The sequence below is a fragment of the Cannabis sativa genome, chromosome 5, assembly GCF_029168945.1.
Source record: "Cannabis sativa cultivar Pink pepper isolate KNU-18-1 chromosome 5, ASM2916894v1, whole genome shotgun sequence".
Lineage (NCBI taxonomy): Eukaryota > Viridiplantae > Streptophyta > Magnoliopsida > Rosales > Cannabaceae > Cannabis > Cannabis sativa.
In genome coordinates, this window is record NC_083605.1 from 6295876 (window position 1) to 6311377 (window position 15502).

Sequence of the window (15502 nt, forward strand, 5' to 3'; positions counted from 1 at the left end):
CAAAATTGATGATGAGCTTCATGGGCTAGGCTTAACCTTTTTGGGTTGGGTTGCTTTGGACTTCAACAAAAATGCCATTTTTTTCTTCATTTCTTTTCAACTTTGCTCCTTCCTCTTTCTTTCAACAAAAATACACTTTAGTTCCTACAAGAAAGACATAAAATGAATCAAAATCAAATATTTTCATTTATAAAATATATTACAATAATTTCATGAAAATACCAATTAAAACTCAATTTATTTTATCATTTAAAATAAATAAAAGTGTATTTTTAACCACTAATCACAACCCCCAACTAGCTAATTGCTAGTTCCTAGCAATTCAAGCGGAGAAAAAGAATAATCGAGTTGAATAAACAAGTCAAATCACGCAAAAATATCCAAGCATTTTTAAAATATTAGTAGAGAGTTAAAGATTGCTATCAGTGTTATTTCAGTTGTAACAACAAAGTTGTGTGTGTGTGCACCAAACTGTATTTATTTTATTTCAAGTCTTAACACAAATAGTATCGAAAAATCTCAAAAGTGTAAAGGTTTCAACTCCAATTTTTTTCACGGGTATTGAAAGTATTTATATTAGAAGGGTGACACTCTTTGGAGTTGGAAATGTAACAATTAACGCACAAATGAGAGAGGATAAACTTTTTAGGACAAGCAATTTGAACAAATATTGATCACAAGATAGACATATCAAACCAATAGAATTCAAATGACAAACAACCTTTGGGATTACATGAAAAACTCACAAAATAAAGAGCCAACTAACTAACTAATAAATAAAGAAATATAATAACAATTTTTTTTTCTTTAGAGAGACATGTGATGCTTCTCTTTTTTTTTTTTTTAATTAAAAAAAAACTAACATGTTTTTTTTTTTTTTAGATATGGAAAGAATTGAGGAAAATAGAAATAAAATGATATTACTTTTGCTATTTTTATTTTTTTTTTATTTATTTTTTTTCTCAAAAAAAAAAACAGATGGAGACTACTTGAAAATCAAAATAAAATGATGTTGCTCTTGTTCTTTTTTTTTTTCATTATATATATTTTTTTGATGATTTATTTTTTTTTGATTTGATGATCTTTTTTTTTTTTTTTACTTTTTTTTCTTCTTTTCCTTTTTTTTTTTTGACAAGAGACAACATATAAAAATAAAGATATAAGGAAATACAATAAAGTTACAAAGAAATAAACACAAAGGCTCTTTTGACATAAAATTAATCCCTCTAGTAAATGTCATGTTTGAAATTCCAAAAGTTTGACTTTACCAACTCAAATGATCAATGAAAGTTCAAAAAGTTATTTTCTCAACTCTCACAACTCACCAAAAATGAAAAACTTTACACTCAAAATTTTTCTTAACTATATGTGTTTACAACCATTTTACCACATGTTTGGAAAGTATACAAAACAACTCTAAAAATCACAACTTGATAACGAAACATAGCAAATATTGACTCAAACTGTAATTTTACAATCATGCTCAGATAATTTTGAAAAATTTGACTTAAAAATTCAACAAGACAATTATAATTTTCCAAATGAACGCTCACCAGAGCTCACCACCCCCAACTCAAAATTAGACAGTGTCCTCAATGTCACAAAAAATATGAAATAAAAAAAGATAGGGAAAAGAGTACACCTGATTGACGACAATATGCACGGAGTGAGAGTGGAGATAACCTGATAACAGTAACCCAAAACAAACATAGAAAATAAAAAAGATAAAATAACTTAAATAAACTTACTAAAAACATAAAGATAAAACCTGATTAGTCATTGGTAGACAGAAGTGATCTCCTCAGGTAAGTCTACCAACTATATGTTTGTACTATCCAGTATCAAAAATGAACTTTCTTTTATCCTTCGTCTCAAGAATTGACGCATTGGTGACATTTTCAGGATAAAGAAAGTATTTGTTCTCAAAATCATGGAGGAAAATGTATGCTTGGTTGCTTGAGAAAATTTTACAAATTTCCTCCACAACTGTGTCTATCACATCAGTATGATAACACTTGTTTTCATTTGGAATGACATTTGGAAGGGTTGGAAGAATTTCAGGATGAGAAATATTGTCACTCCAAATAGTAATAGCATCATCCCCATCGAGTTTGCAAGAGATTGGGGTAGAGGGTGATGGTATTATCTCAATTTGTGGAGGAAGAACATTGTTTGAAATTTGTTCATTGAATTCCATATTTTCCTCTACTAATTGAGTGAGCAAAGCACTTTGGTTTTCATTCATCTTTCTTTCATTCTCTAGACTAGAAAAGAATGTTGAACTATTTTCCTCTAGAGATTTGCTATTGGTAAATTGAGATGAATGACAAAACGTATAAGCTTTCTCGGCAAAATCTAAATCAATTGGTGCATTGTAGTTGTACTCAGACTTCCAACTACAGTCAATAAGATTTTTCCAGTTATGATTATCATTCTTATTATCAACTACTTCATAGTCAAAATAATGTTCATCATAAACTTCATATGTATCATCATACTTAGCGTTCAAAACATCTAATTTTCTAGCTAATAAATTTACTTGAGCTTGAAGTTTTTCTCTTTCGCTAAGTTGAAATGCACCATTAAAATTATTGGTACCATCAATAGTACTATAATTTGCAAAGTTTCTACATGAAGCATAGTATGTTGGAAAATAAAACTCAAAACGTTGCTTCTCTTCTTCATTCATTTCTCTTTTATTTTAGTCATAAGTTTTATTTTTTATTTTTTTTTAGTATAAGGTACAAAAATGCAATATTACAAAGACTAACACAAGAATGCTCCCAGGCGAATTGGAAAGGTTGCCAAGGTACCGCTTCGTCCCAACCTTGCCTAGACAGAACCGAGGTTCCCAGGTAAGGTGGAGGGTACACTAACACAATCCTTATTTAAAAACCAATCTTTCTAGACAGAGCAAACTCGATTTGTGTCATATGTATTATTACATTGTTATAAAAAATACTAGGTGTTTTATGATTTTTATACTTTAATTTTTTTTTTGTATTTTATAATTTTTTTTGTTTATTTTTTTTTTCAAGAAATCATTTCTGATAAGGAAGATCGGATAAAACCGCAACCTTAGAGCATACTTTGAATAATAGGTAATTTTTTTTTTTTACAAATATAAGAAAATAAAATGTAACAAAAAAAAAGTTACTAACCTCTTGATTATAGATTTCACTAGCTTTCGAAAAATTACCTCCCCGGCAACGGCGCCAAAATTTGTTTAACGCCCAAATGTGACTTCCACTAGCGGTGGTTGTAGTATAGATCGGGCGGTCGATTCCACAGGGAGGTGATTATGGACAAAAGCGTTAGTAGAAAAATAAAAACAAAAGGTTAATAATAAGTGATAATAGTAACCAATGATTTTGTGATTTTTAATTTGATAATAAATATTAAAAGAAAGCAAATAAATGTATAATCAATAGTAAAAGAGAGAAAGGCTTTAAGAATCATCCATATGCTTGTTTAGCTATTTTGTACCTTTGATTCACAAAGTTGACACTAATCATACAACATTAAAGTTCATTATATTTTGAGTATACAAGTTCTTGAAAATAAAAGAAATGATTTAATCTTATGTAGAACCTAGAAATGACATTATACATCAAGCAATAATGCAATAAAAGATTAAACATAAAACTAAACATAAATATTATTTTTACTAAATGGAAACACATAGAAAGAGCATGACTAATCCTATATATCTTTAGTAAAAATAATGACAAAGAAAATAGAAATAGAGATGGTGGTGATAGTGAAGGAAATGAACATTAATATTACTTTCTTAATTTTTAAGCACATAGGAAGAGCATGACTAAACCTATATGTTTAATAAAAAGTAAATATAAATGAACATAAAAGATAGAACAAGATAAATACTACTATTACTACAATCACTAAATAAAAATATATAGAAAGAACATGACTAAGTCTATATATATTTAGTACATAATAGCATATATAGTAGTATAGATGGATGAAGAACAAGAAAATAAAAGTGAAATAAAAACTTGCATTACTCAAATAAATATTACATGTGAATCAAAGATACAAAATAACCTCACTTTGCATATGGAATCATCCCTAACCTTCCAAGGAAGATTAGGCCATTATGCTAATCATTCTCATAAAATTTCTAAAGAGAAAAGATGAGAAGAAAAGATGAGAGAATTTTGCTATAGTTTTTCTACACTAAAAATTACACTCCAAAAATTACTAAAATGAGCTCCTATTTATAGAGCCATAAAAGGACTAAAAATAAATAAATAAAAATTTGGGATTATAAAATAAATATTAAGATTAAATTTGACATTTCAAATCAAAAATAAAATTAATATTATTTTTGTTATCATTGTGATTTTGACTTCTACTCTTTGGATGAAGGTTGAGTGTGAAAGAGGAAAATAGGGTTGATGATGACCTAGACTTATCATCATTGCATCACATGCTTTGGAAGAGACAAAATTGATGATGAGCTTCATGGGCTAGGCTTAACCTTTTTGGGTTGGGTTGCTTTGGACTTCAACAAAAATGCCATTTTTTTCTTCATTTCTTTTCAACTTTGCTCCTTCCTCTTTCTTTCAACAAAAATACACTTTAGTTCCTACAAGAAAGACATAAAATGAATCAAAATCAAATATTTTCATTTATAAAATATATTACAATAATTTCATGAAAATACCAATTAAAACTCAATTTATTTTATCATTTAAAATAAATAAAAGTGTATTTTTAACCACTAATCACATGGCCAAGCCTCCTATCCTATCAAAACCCGTCCTCGGAGAAGATTTGTTTCTTTATTTGGCCGTCTCCGAACACGCGGTCAGCGCTGCCCTGGTGCGGGAAGAAGAAAAAACTCAGCATCCCGTGTACTATGTCAGTAAGCGCATGATAGGGGCCGAAACGAGATATCCGGTCATTGAAAAACTGGTGTTCTGCCTCCTGATGGCGTCAAGGAAGTTAAGGCCATACTTCCAAGCCCATCCGATCAAAACTCTGACCAATCACCCGCTCCGGCAAGTCCTCCAAAAACCTGAAGCGTCCGGAAGGCTCCTCAAGTGGGCAATGGAGCTAAGCCAATTCGACTTGCACTACGTACCCCGGATTTCTATAAAAGGCCAAGCCTTGGCAGACTTCATTACTGAATGCAACGAAGCCGAGGCAACAGCGAATACGCCGATACCGCCAATCCCCACGTGGAGGGTATTGGTGGACGGAGCTTCTAATGAGAACGGTTCTGGTGCCGGAGTGGCTATGATATCACCAACTGGACTGCGACTCCAGGCGGCCCTCCGATTCGACTTCGCAGCTTCAAACAATGAGGCCGAATATGAAGCCCTGATAGCAGGGCTGAAATTGGCAAAAGCTGTAGGAGCCAAAAGAGTGGAAGTCTACAGTGACTCCCAACTGGTCGTAAACCAGGTATCCGGAGAATACCAAACCCGCGGCGAGCGGATGGCCGCATACGTAACAATAGTCCGAGAGCTACTCCACGAGTTCACGGACTACAAAATAGAAAGAATCCCCCGGGAAAAGAACGCTCACGCGGAATGTCTGGCTAAGTTAGCCTCGGATAGCGAAATCGAAGAGCTGGGGGTAGTATGAGTGGAACGCTTGGCAGAGCCAAGCATCTAAATAAAAGAGACCACATTAACGGTTGGGCAAGAACCCAGCTGGATGGTCCCCATCGTAAAATACATAACAACAGGTGAGTTGCCCCAAGAAAGGGCACTGTCTCGGAAGATTCAGTATCAGGCTCATCGTTATGTGATGATGGATCAAATTCTCTACCGGAGAGGACTCAGCATGCCTTATTTAAGGTGTGTATCGGACCCTGAAGCTAGACAAATCATGCTAGAGGTGCACGAAGGGTTCTGTGGAGATCATACGGGAGGACCCAGCCTCTCAAAGAAAATATTGAGGCAAGGGTACTTCTGGCCAACAATGAAAAAAGATTGTATAGACTATGTCCAAAAGTGTGACTCGTGCCAAAGGTACGCGAACATACCGAGAGCTCCTCCAAATGAAATCACCCTGATGACTAGTCCCTGGCCCTTCGCGGTTTGGGGAATAGATCTTATTGGGTCCCTGCCAACAGGAAAAGGAGGGGTAAAGTATGCAATAGTAGTAGTAGACTACTTCACCAAATGGACAGAGGCTGAGCCTATGAAGACAATAACTGCCAAGAAAGCATTGGACTTTGTTATCAAAAACATAGTGTGTCGATATGGCTTGCCTCACAAAATAGTCTCTGACAATGGAAAGCAATTTGATTGCGAGGAATTTACTGACTTCTGCAACCAACACGGAGTAGTGAAAAGCTTCTCCGCGGTAGCCAGGCCTCAAACAAACGGCCAGGCGGAAGCAGTCAATAAAATCCTAAAGGTCACCTTGAAGAAAAAGCTGCTGGCCTGCAAAAACAACTGGCCTGAAGAGTTGCCAAGGGTATTATGGGCCTACTGGACGACCCCCAGAACCACGACCGGTCACTCGCCTTTTTCAATGGCGTACGGTTGTGAAGCGATGGTCCCGGTAGAAACATTATTCCCATCCCACAGGAGGACGACTTACGATCCTGCCACGAATCAAGCTCTGCTTCAAGAGGCTTTGGATCAAGTCGAAGAACTCCGGGATGAGTCTCAAATACGGATGGCTGCTTATCAAAAGAAGGTGACCAAGTATTTTAACTCTAAGGTTAAAAACAGAAAATTTGCTATTGGGGATATGGTCCTAAGAAGAGTCTTCCCAGCCACCCAGGAACACGGAGTGGGGGTACTTGGGCCAAATTGGGAAGGACCATATGAGATCGAGGACGAAATCGGCTCCGGCACTTACAAATTAAAAAGAATGGATGGAACCATTGTGCCAAGAGCCTGGAATGCCGATCACCTCAGAAGATATTACCAATAGCGAAATAAAACTTAGACTTTGTTCAAAGAGTTTGTACCGTCCAAATGTATACCTCCTCTACATGTTAAATAAAATTGAGTGCCTTAAAAACAAAGTTTCTATGCCACTCAGGGGGGTACTAGGGTATACCGCACGGACAGACAGAGAAACAAACTAAGTAAAATATCCTGACCCAAAGGGCAGGTCAAAAAGTATGCACAAAAATAAAAAGCATAAGTGTAAAAATCCTGATCCAAAGGACAGGTTAAAAAGAGAAATATGTGGCAAAAGAAAGATCACATATAAATATCCTGACCCAAAGGGCAGGTCATATACATACAAACGGCCCGGGGATAGGCCTTAAAAAATTGTCTCCCCTTCGAATAAAAACTGCTACCTAAATATATTGTTCCAAGGCAGCAGCAAATATGTACAAAAAAAAAAGAGAGAATAATAAAAGAAGTGGGTGGAATCTTGGTTGTACTGGGTTAATCTCGAAGCAGCTCAGTCAATACGCGGAGGAAGGCGAGGTCCAATACGCGCCTCTACCATGGCATCAAGCTTCTTCTTCTTCTCCCAAAATTTGGCAATCTTTTCCTCAGGATCGGGGTAGAAGGTAAGCTTGATATTTTGGTCGTTGGTAGACCAAGCCATGAAGACTCCATCGTCGAAGCGCTTTGGGCACCGGCCGCAGGAAACGGGAGAAAGGAGCTCGACTCTTTTTGCCTTCTTCGTGGTTTGCTCCTTGAAGTCCCTGAGCTCCTTCAGCTCCGCGGCTAGAGCGGCCCTGGACTCTAAGTTCGCCTGGTGAGTTTCCTCTAAGGATCTCACCTCGGCAACCATTTCGTCCAAGGCTTCCCTGGCCTCCCGGAGCTCCCGCTTGGCCTTGGCAGCAGCCTCGCTTTCCGCCCTCTGCTCCTCCTGATGCTGGGCCTCCAGCCTGTCCTTCCGCTGGGCCTCGTCCCGAATTATGGCTTCCGCTTGGGCCTCCCTCCGTTTGGCCTCCTCCTCATTGGCCTTGGCAGCAGCCTCCCGGCGCTCAGCAGCCTCCTGGTAGAGCTGCCGCTCCGCAGTGAGGTCCTGAAGGACCTTCCTGACGTCGTTCATGTCCCCAAAGTCAGACAGAACGAAGCCATGATTAATGATGTTCTTGGAGAGGCGGCCATCCTCAGCAGCAAGCTGAACAATAACACAAGTGTAAGAAAGAATTCCCAAGAAGAAAAATGAAGGGAAAAGCAAAACTGTAAAGCACTTACCACGGTGAGGGAATGGCTGAGGTCCTGGACCTGGAAGATAGAGTTCAGGGAGGCGCAAGTTGCGAACCGCTTAGGTGCGCACCGGGTACGCTGAGAAGCGAACTCGCCAGTCATCTCCGCGACGAAGGGAGCCAAGGTGGGCCCAAGGAAACGACGGAACCAGTCCGACAGGGGGTCCAAGTTAAGGTCCCACGGATCCTGGTACTTCGGGTTGTTGATACTTTCCTGTACCTCAACCCGCAAAACCCTCCTAAGGGCTTCCACCTCGGCATACCCCCAGGAGTATTCGTCCATGGCATAGTTATGCTTGGCTATCCAGAGCTCTTGCCTCACCTCATCCCCAGGAACTGGAGTCAGCACAATGTTGGGAGGAGCAGGATGTTCTTCCATGGGGGAGACCCCACCGTCGAGACCATGGGCAGGAGTGTCAGCTCTCCGAGGCCGCTTGGGCTCGTCCTGGGCAACCATCTTGCCCTTGCGCTTGCGAATCAGAGCAATCTCAGGCTCTTCTTCACCTTCTTCAGCTTCCTCAGGAAGATCCCGGAGCTCTCCCGCACCCTCTGCGACTTCCTCAAAAAAGCCCCATTGCTTTTCTTGACCTTCTCCCGGTAGCACCTCCTCGTCATCCACTAAGTCAATAGTGTCAGGGGGAGCGCTGAAAGAGACCTTTAGGGCAGGGGCTATTGGGGAAGAAGTAAAGGCCGGAGGAGCCTCGGGAGTGTGAACTCCGGCAAGCTGGTCCAAGACGGCGTCCATGGAGATACCTGTTTAACAAAAATAGGCAAGTGTTAGACATCCGTGGGAAACCACTTACACAAGATATGGCAAATAAGCTACTCCTACCCGGACTTCCTAATTCGGCCCTAGCAAAGTCCTGAACTTTAATGCTGGCAGCATCATCTCCGAGATAGCTGTCCGAAGGCCGGAACCAGCTGGATGTAATGTAAGCTGAAGGACCTAAGGGAACAGGTTCCGGAGGACAAGTACCCATCCGGGACCGACCTAGGAAATCTCCTAAGTTTGAAAAATAAAATTCCTTCAAACGATCCACCCACCGGGTCGAGGGCATCCTAAACCTATGTAGACGCTCGTCGAACCCTACGGGCCTACGACTGACATATTCGCCAACGGAAGGAACATAATGAATTATCAAAGGAGACTTACCGCCGGCACCGGAAGTGCTGGCACCAGGAGCCCCAGAGTTTGGCTCTTGAACCGAAGGCTGTGGCCTGAGAGCCCTTCTCTCCGAAGAATCCTCAATGCGAAGGGGCCTCCCAGCGGGACGATCTCCAATCTCTTCTTGAAGAATCTTGTCAAAAAATTTAGCCTCGGACTTCCCGGCAATCGCCTGGCTTCTTCTTACCACCGGGCTCCCACACGAAGTCCCCTCCCGGAGGCCGCCTGGGCCTTAGAGTATGCCTTTTCCTGGGCCTTCCGGTAGAGATAGTCCTGGTATTTCTTCTCTGCCGTGGCAATAATCTCGTCCCGGAAGGTCTTCTCCGCGACCGGCGCCCTCACATTGAGACAGATGACCCGGGAGAGGTTAGAGTCCTCCACGGATTGATGCGGAAGGATAAGTTTGGCCTTCCTGCAGTTTTCCGTAGTGACCAAACCCCCGACGTCAAGATCGGCTCGGTCATAGGAAGCAAAGGCCTGGGCCCTCCGGAGGAAGGTCTGGGTAGGGGCAGTCCGCTGATATGGAGGGATCCTCACCCACTCAGTAAGGAGCTCCGGGTGGTCCATTGCCCTGAACCCGGAGGAAAAGAAAAAGCGATGGCGATACTCCTTGACGTGAGTCTGCCTATTATACGGAACCACCCTTTCGTTAGCAGGGTGGATCCGGAACCCATAAAAACCGTCCTTAAGTTTGTCCCCCTTCTTGGGGACGAATACAAGTTCATAAAAGTACAAAATTTCCGCCGGGTGGGGAGATCTCCATCCGCGGGCGGCATAAAAAATAAACAAGCCTGAGAGCAGGCGGTAAGCTTGGGGAATAAGTTGGTATGGCGCAAGGCCGACAAAAACAAGAAAATTAACGAAGTAGTCCTGAAGAGGAAGCATGGCACCAGCCATCAAGTGCGTCTGACTCCAAGCTCCGAAGCCGCCATAATTATGGTTGGGCGTCTCCGCATCGCGAGGTGGCCGATGGTAGGTTCCTGAGGTGGAAGGCTTGATCCCAGTAACTTCCACAATATTCTCCAGTTGATGGGGACAGGTTAAGGTGGAATGAAGTTCGGCCGCTTCCCATCCGGTTGCCTGAGACTTATACCCCTCATGGGCAACGGGTCCCAAGGAGACCTCCTCTAGAGTAGCCATGCGTTTCCCGCTTTTCTTTGAGGACTTTGAGCCAGAGGCAGACATTTTCTATTCTGTGAAAAAAAAAAGAGAAGAGAAAATTCCAGCAGTTAGGCCCCATGCCAAACCCTAAGTCAAGAAAAAGGGAATGGGGGTCCCCTAACCGCTGGAAAGAGGCCCCCTCCGGACACGTGTCACACGGGAAACCCTAGAAAGATTCCCTGAACAAGTGTCGGGTGCAGTAAAATCGCAGAAGGTGGTTTTACACGATAAAGGAAACAGAAAGAAAAGATCCTACTCTATGCCCTAAACAACCATTGAACGAAGAGCGTATGGTCTTCTACAATGAAAGTGCACAATAACAACAGAGGCATGACAATGGCGATCCTACAACTAAAGCAGTAAATGCAAAACATAATACATGAAGGACTTAAACACTTGCATGCCCAGAAATCTCGAATGCGAACCCAGAAAAGAACAAACAGAACGAGTAAAAGCATGTCATTTCCAAAGGATGCAAAAAACTTACAATGAAGTGTTGAACTGGGGGTCCAGATGCGAGTCGAGTAAAGACGAGAAGGACTGGTAGCAGCAAGCAAGGAAGAACTGGGAAAATTGCAAAGTGTTCAAAGGTTTCGTGCTGGGTCTGAGAATTTTCTATCTAGGAAATTCGAGCAAAGTTGGCAAGAAATGGGAAGTAACCGAAATGAAGGAAAGATGGTGGCTTTTATAGGCAAAAATGCATATGGAACAGGCGTCACCACCTACCAATCGAACGGTGGGGGAAACGCACGATTCAAATACCCAAAGATCAACGGGCCAGATTGATTTACAATAAAGGCGGTGGAAACGTTTGAGTATCCGTCTGACACCATTAATGCGCCCCATCAATCAATGGGCATGAAACGAATCGACCTCTGCAAAAAGCGAATCTCTGCATTAAATGCCATCATTAAACACACCCTCACGCGCTCTAGGCTTGTGCCAAGAAACCGAGGAGTCAACCGGAGGCACCTGAGCAAGCCTTGTTTCATTTTTCAAATTAAGCAAGGCTTGGGGGTAAATGTTGCCCCTGATTTCGCCCAATATACGTGGACCAACCGGACAGGGACACGTGGATCAGATAATTCATAAATATTTGCTAAGTCTTTGTAAGCCACAAGGAAACATCCTGGACATAGGTCCCGGAGGAGGCACCCGGAGTTCAAGGTGCTCCCGGAGGCTCACGTAGCACTAAAGCATCTCCATGAGGTGTCAGGCTTCTCCTGAGCAATCAAGTCGCATTAAATGCTGCATGGGAGGAAGCGTGTTGGGACTGCAACACGCAATAAAGTCTGACGGCACAACCTCCAACCAGCAGCGCCACAGTAATGATCATTTAAGTCTAGCGACGGCTACACTGTGAAGAGTCACGTCAATCACAAGGCAAAAAGGACATTCCTCATAAAAACCCTACAGCACCTAGGGATTTGACCATGCATTACTCATGGTATATTCATTGGGAATACCCAACTTTATGGATACTTACAGATACACTTGTAAGAACAATTCTAGGGATTACCCCACCAAAACACTATAAATACCCCCTCAAAGCTCATTAAATGGGATCGAGAATCTTGGGCTGCATATGAGCAAGAAGAGTAAATACTCACCAAGAACATTCTCTGTATTTATAGGGGTGACATCCTCCCAAGTATAAATTCTGTATTAAATACATCCATAAATAACAAAGACTCGTGGACTAAGGCTCATTAACGCCCCAACCACGTAAAAATTCTTCTCTCACTTTCTTACAGCTCAATAGTATAATCATATTTTATTAGTTGCCGAAAACCTCGGTCAACACCTTGAACAACCTCCTTGACCGGAGGTTCGGTCTCCTTTGGCACTGGAATCTTCCTGTTCAAATAGGATGCCATGGGAGCCAAGAAACTCATGTTGTCTACAAAGAACAAAAGACAAGCGATTAGTAAAATAAAAGAAGAGCAAGACAACAAGGTATAACTACTGAATAGGGAGCATCAACAACCTGTTGATTCCCTAGCTCTTTCTAGAAAAATTTGAGTAGAAGTAACTTCTTCATCATCCCGGTCTAAAAATACAGATACTCTCCTTGAATATTCTGGGTCATCTTGAACTGAACTCTCATCTTTCGACACTGTCCTAGACAAGATGACAGTGGCACTCTGACCATCCTCTTCATCTTGTTCGATTAGCATCATCCAAGAGTCATCAGAGAAGCGAGTATCTACATAAACTTATCGACAAGACATTATAAGGCCAAAATTGCAGAGGTTTTTCAATGGTAAATAAAGTCCTCCCATCTCTTTCCCATGCATCAATTTCAATAAGCATGGTATATACTCCCTCTTCATATCAATCAATGGAGAGGTCTTTTGAAAGGGCTAACCTTTTGAAAGGTAATATGTCTTGATGGAAGGACTGTGGTATAACAATATTCTTGATGGTAAAGACCACAATTAGTTTTAGTCATGTTTTCTATATATGGACTGAATTGATGGAAGTGATAGAATCCCTCCTCTTTTTGAGTTAGATTTCTTTTCAAGTCACAAAAGAAGTTAATTTCATGGGGAGTTAGGACAGGCCAATTTCTCAAGCAGCAAAAAATAAAGAAGGTTGACATGATTCTATAACCATTTGGATTTATTTGGTAGGTAAAAACTCAAAAGAAATCAGCTATTGATATAAACCATGGGTGCAAAGGCAAGAAAGCACCCACATTCATATGGAACCTCGACCAAGCTTCTGAGAACCATTGGGGCATCCAGATCGTGGTTTCGTGACAATAATTTTTGGGAATTGGCCTGTCCTAAATTTCACCCCAAGGGAGTTACGAATTTAAGCCATAACTTATTCGGAGCGGGTCCAACCGATGCGACTCAAGTTCCGAAAATTGACAATCAACCTTCAAAGTTAATTTCTACCGTTAGATCATTATCTACGGTCAGAAATAGCCTAAATTTATTCTTCCATATTTTTTGGTTTGTTTTATTATCATTTAATAGGACCTCCAAGAGAGCTCCACTAGCTCATTTTTTAAGTTTAGAAAAGTAGTCATAAGGTTAAAATATCTCTCTAGTTTATCTCTCTAAAAATGAGAGCATCCAGACTTAGTCATTTTTTTTTGTAATCCACCTCGTGAGATATAAAACTCAAAGTAGACGTAGCTCTACTACTGTCGCGATACATGTTATGAACTAGTATAAATTCCTTGTGTGTCTCTTATATATATATTTAATTAACTTATAATTCATTGTCTCTAATCTAGCGAGCGGGTGTGGTTTAGGAGTCTGTGTCCAAATTTTTGAGTCAACAATTATCACAAGTGACAAACATTGTCTAAGCTTACTCAAAATTAAAGAAGCATTGTCTCTCCTGAGAGACAACTTTCATTGGAATTAGAAAGCAGATGTATCTTTGGTATGCCAGACAGAGATGATTCAAGTGATCAAATCAGGTGAAATTGTTGAGGTTTGACGCCTTTGAACCGATTCTACTAACTATTTTAACAGTTTTAGCTCCCACCTCAGCCACTTAACTATCTTTCACAGTTAAGTTAGTTACTCCTTTAGCCGTTAAGTGTACCTAATACAATACTATATATTACTAGTCATAATGTAGTGTGTCAAGATGAGCTATAGAGATGGAAAATAGTGAGTTGGAGGGTTGTAAATAGACTCTTTCATGTGTTTTATTGAATGGTCTCAAGTGAAGATTAGTGTAAGGACCGAGACTCCATTGAAAAGAGAAGAGGATTTCGATACAAACTTTGTAACTCTATTCTCGCATCAATAAAGAAGATTCAACAAATGTTGAAGGTTGTTTTCTCACGCGGATTATTAAGCTCAAGATCACAGTGATCTTTATTGCCTTTTCCATGTAAGCATTTGTGTTCAAGTTTTAGTTTCACTTTGAATTTTGTTTCAATTTTATGTTTATCATTCTGTGATCTCGTTTGTCGTTCATGATGCTGTGTTTTGATTCTTGTTTGGAGTTTAAGACTCTATAGTGTTGCTCATTATTTAGCCAAATACACTATACTGTAGAGTTAGTATTATTTGGAACACGTATTTTCTGTCTGTTGCTAGAGTTGCAGATTAATTTACCAATTCAATTATAGTACGTATATGGTATAGTATGTATATGGGTATTGATTTTATTCGGGAATAGCTAATAATGATTTAATGACAAATACTAATAAATACAAATCTTTAATATTTGTAATAATAGTTAGCTTTTAAAATTAACTAAAATATTATAAAACTATAAAATAATTATGAATATATCATCCTTCATTAATTAAAATAATGTGTTATAATAAATAAAAAAATTAAATACTTATATTTTTTGACTTGGCAAATATTTATTATATATATTGTATAATTAATTGGAAATAATTTTTTTTATAATAGATAAAATAATGTATAACTTTATGAAAGTAAGTTATTACATATACATTGTAATAAACTTATAAAATGGTTTTTTTCTTTGCTTAATTTATATAATGTACATATTTTTTTTTTTTTATATTAAATGTTGCAAATGAATGAGTTACCATATTTAGTACTAATCTATTAATAAATTTTGTATCATGTTATATTGTGATATAAATGGGTAAATACCATTTTAGGTCATATGTTTTGTAAAAGTTACCAATCAAATTCTCTATTTCGTTAAATGATAAAATAAATCTTATATTTTTTAAAATAGTAAAAATAAGACCGTAAGCTCAATTTTCAATAATTTTATCTTTTTAATATAACCAATTTAAAAACAATTTTTAACACGAATAGATACAAAAAATATAACCAGTTTTGTCATAACATATATAGATCAGATTATTATTAAATTTTATTTTGACAAAAAATCCTATTTGTACAATTTTAGAAAATACAGAGTCTATTTTGTCATTTAACAAAATAGAGGATCCAATTAGTAACTTTTACAAAACACAAGATCCAAAATGGTATTTATCAGATCACTTTTTGTTATGTAAGGGCTCGTTTAGTATGCCGTATAAGGATCGTATTGTA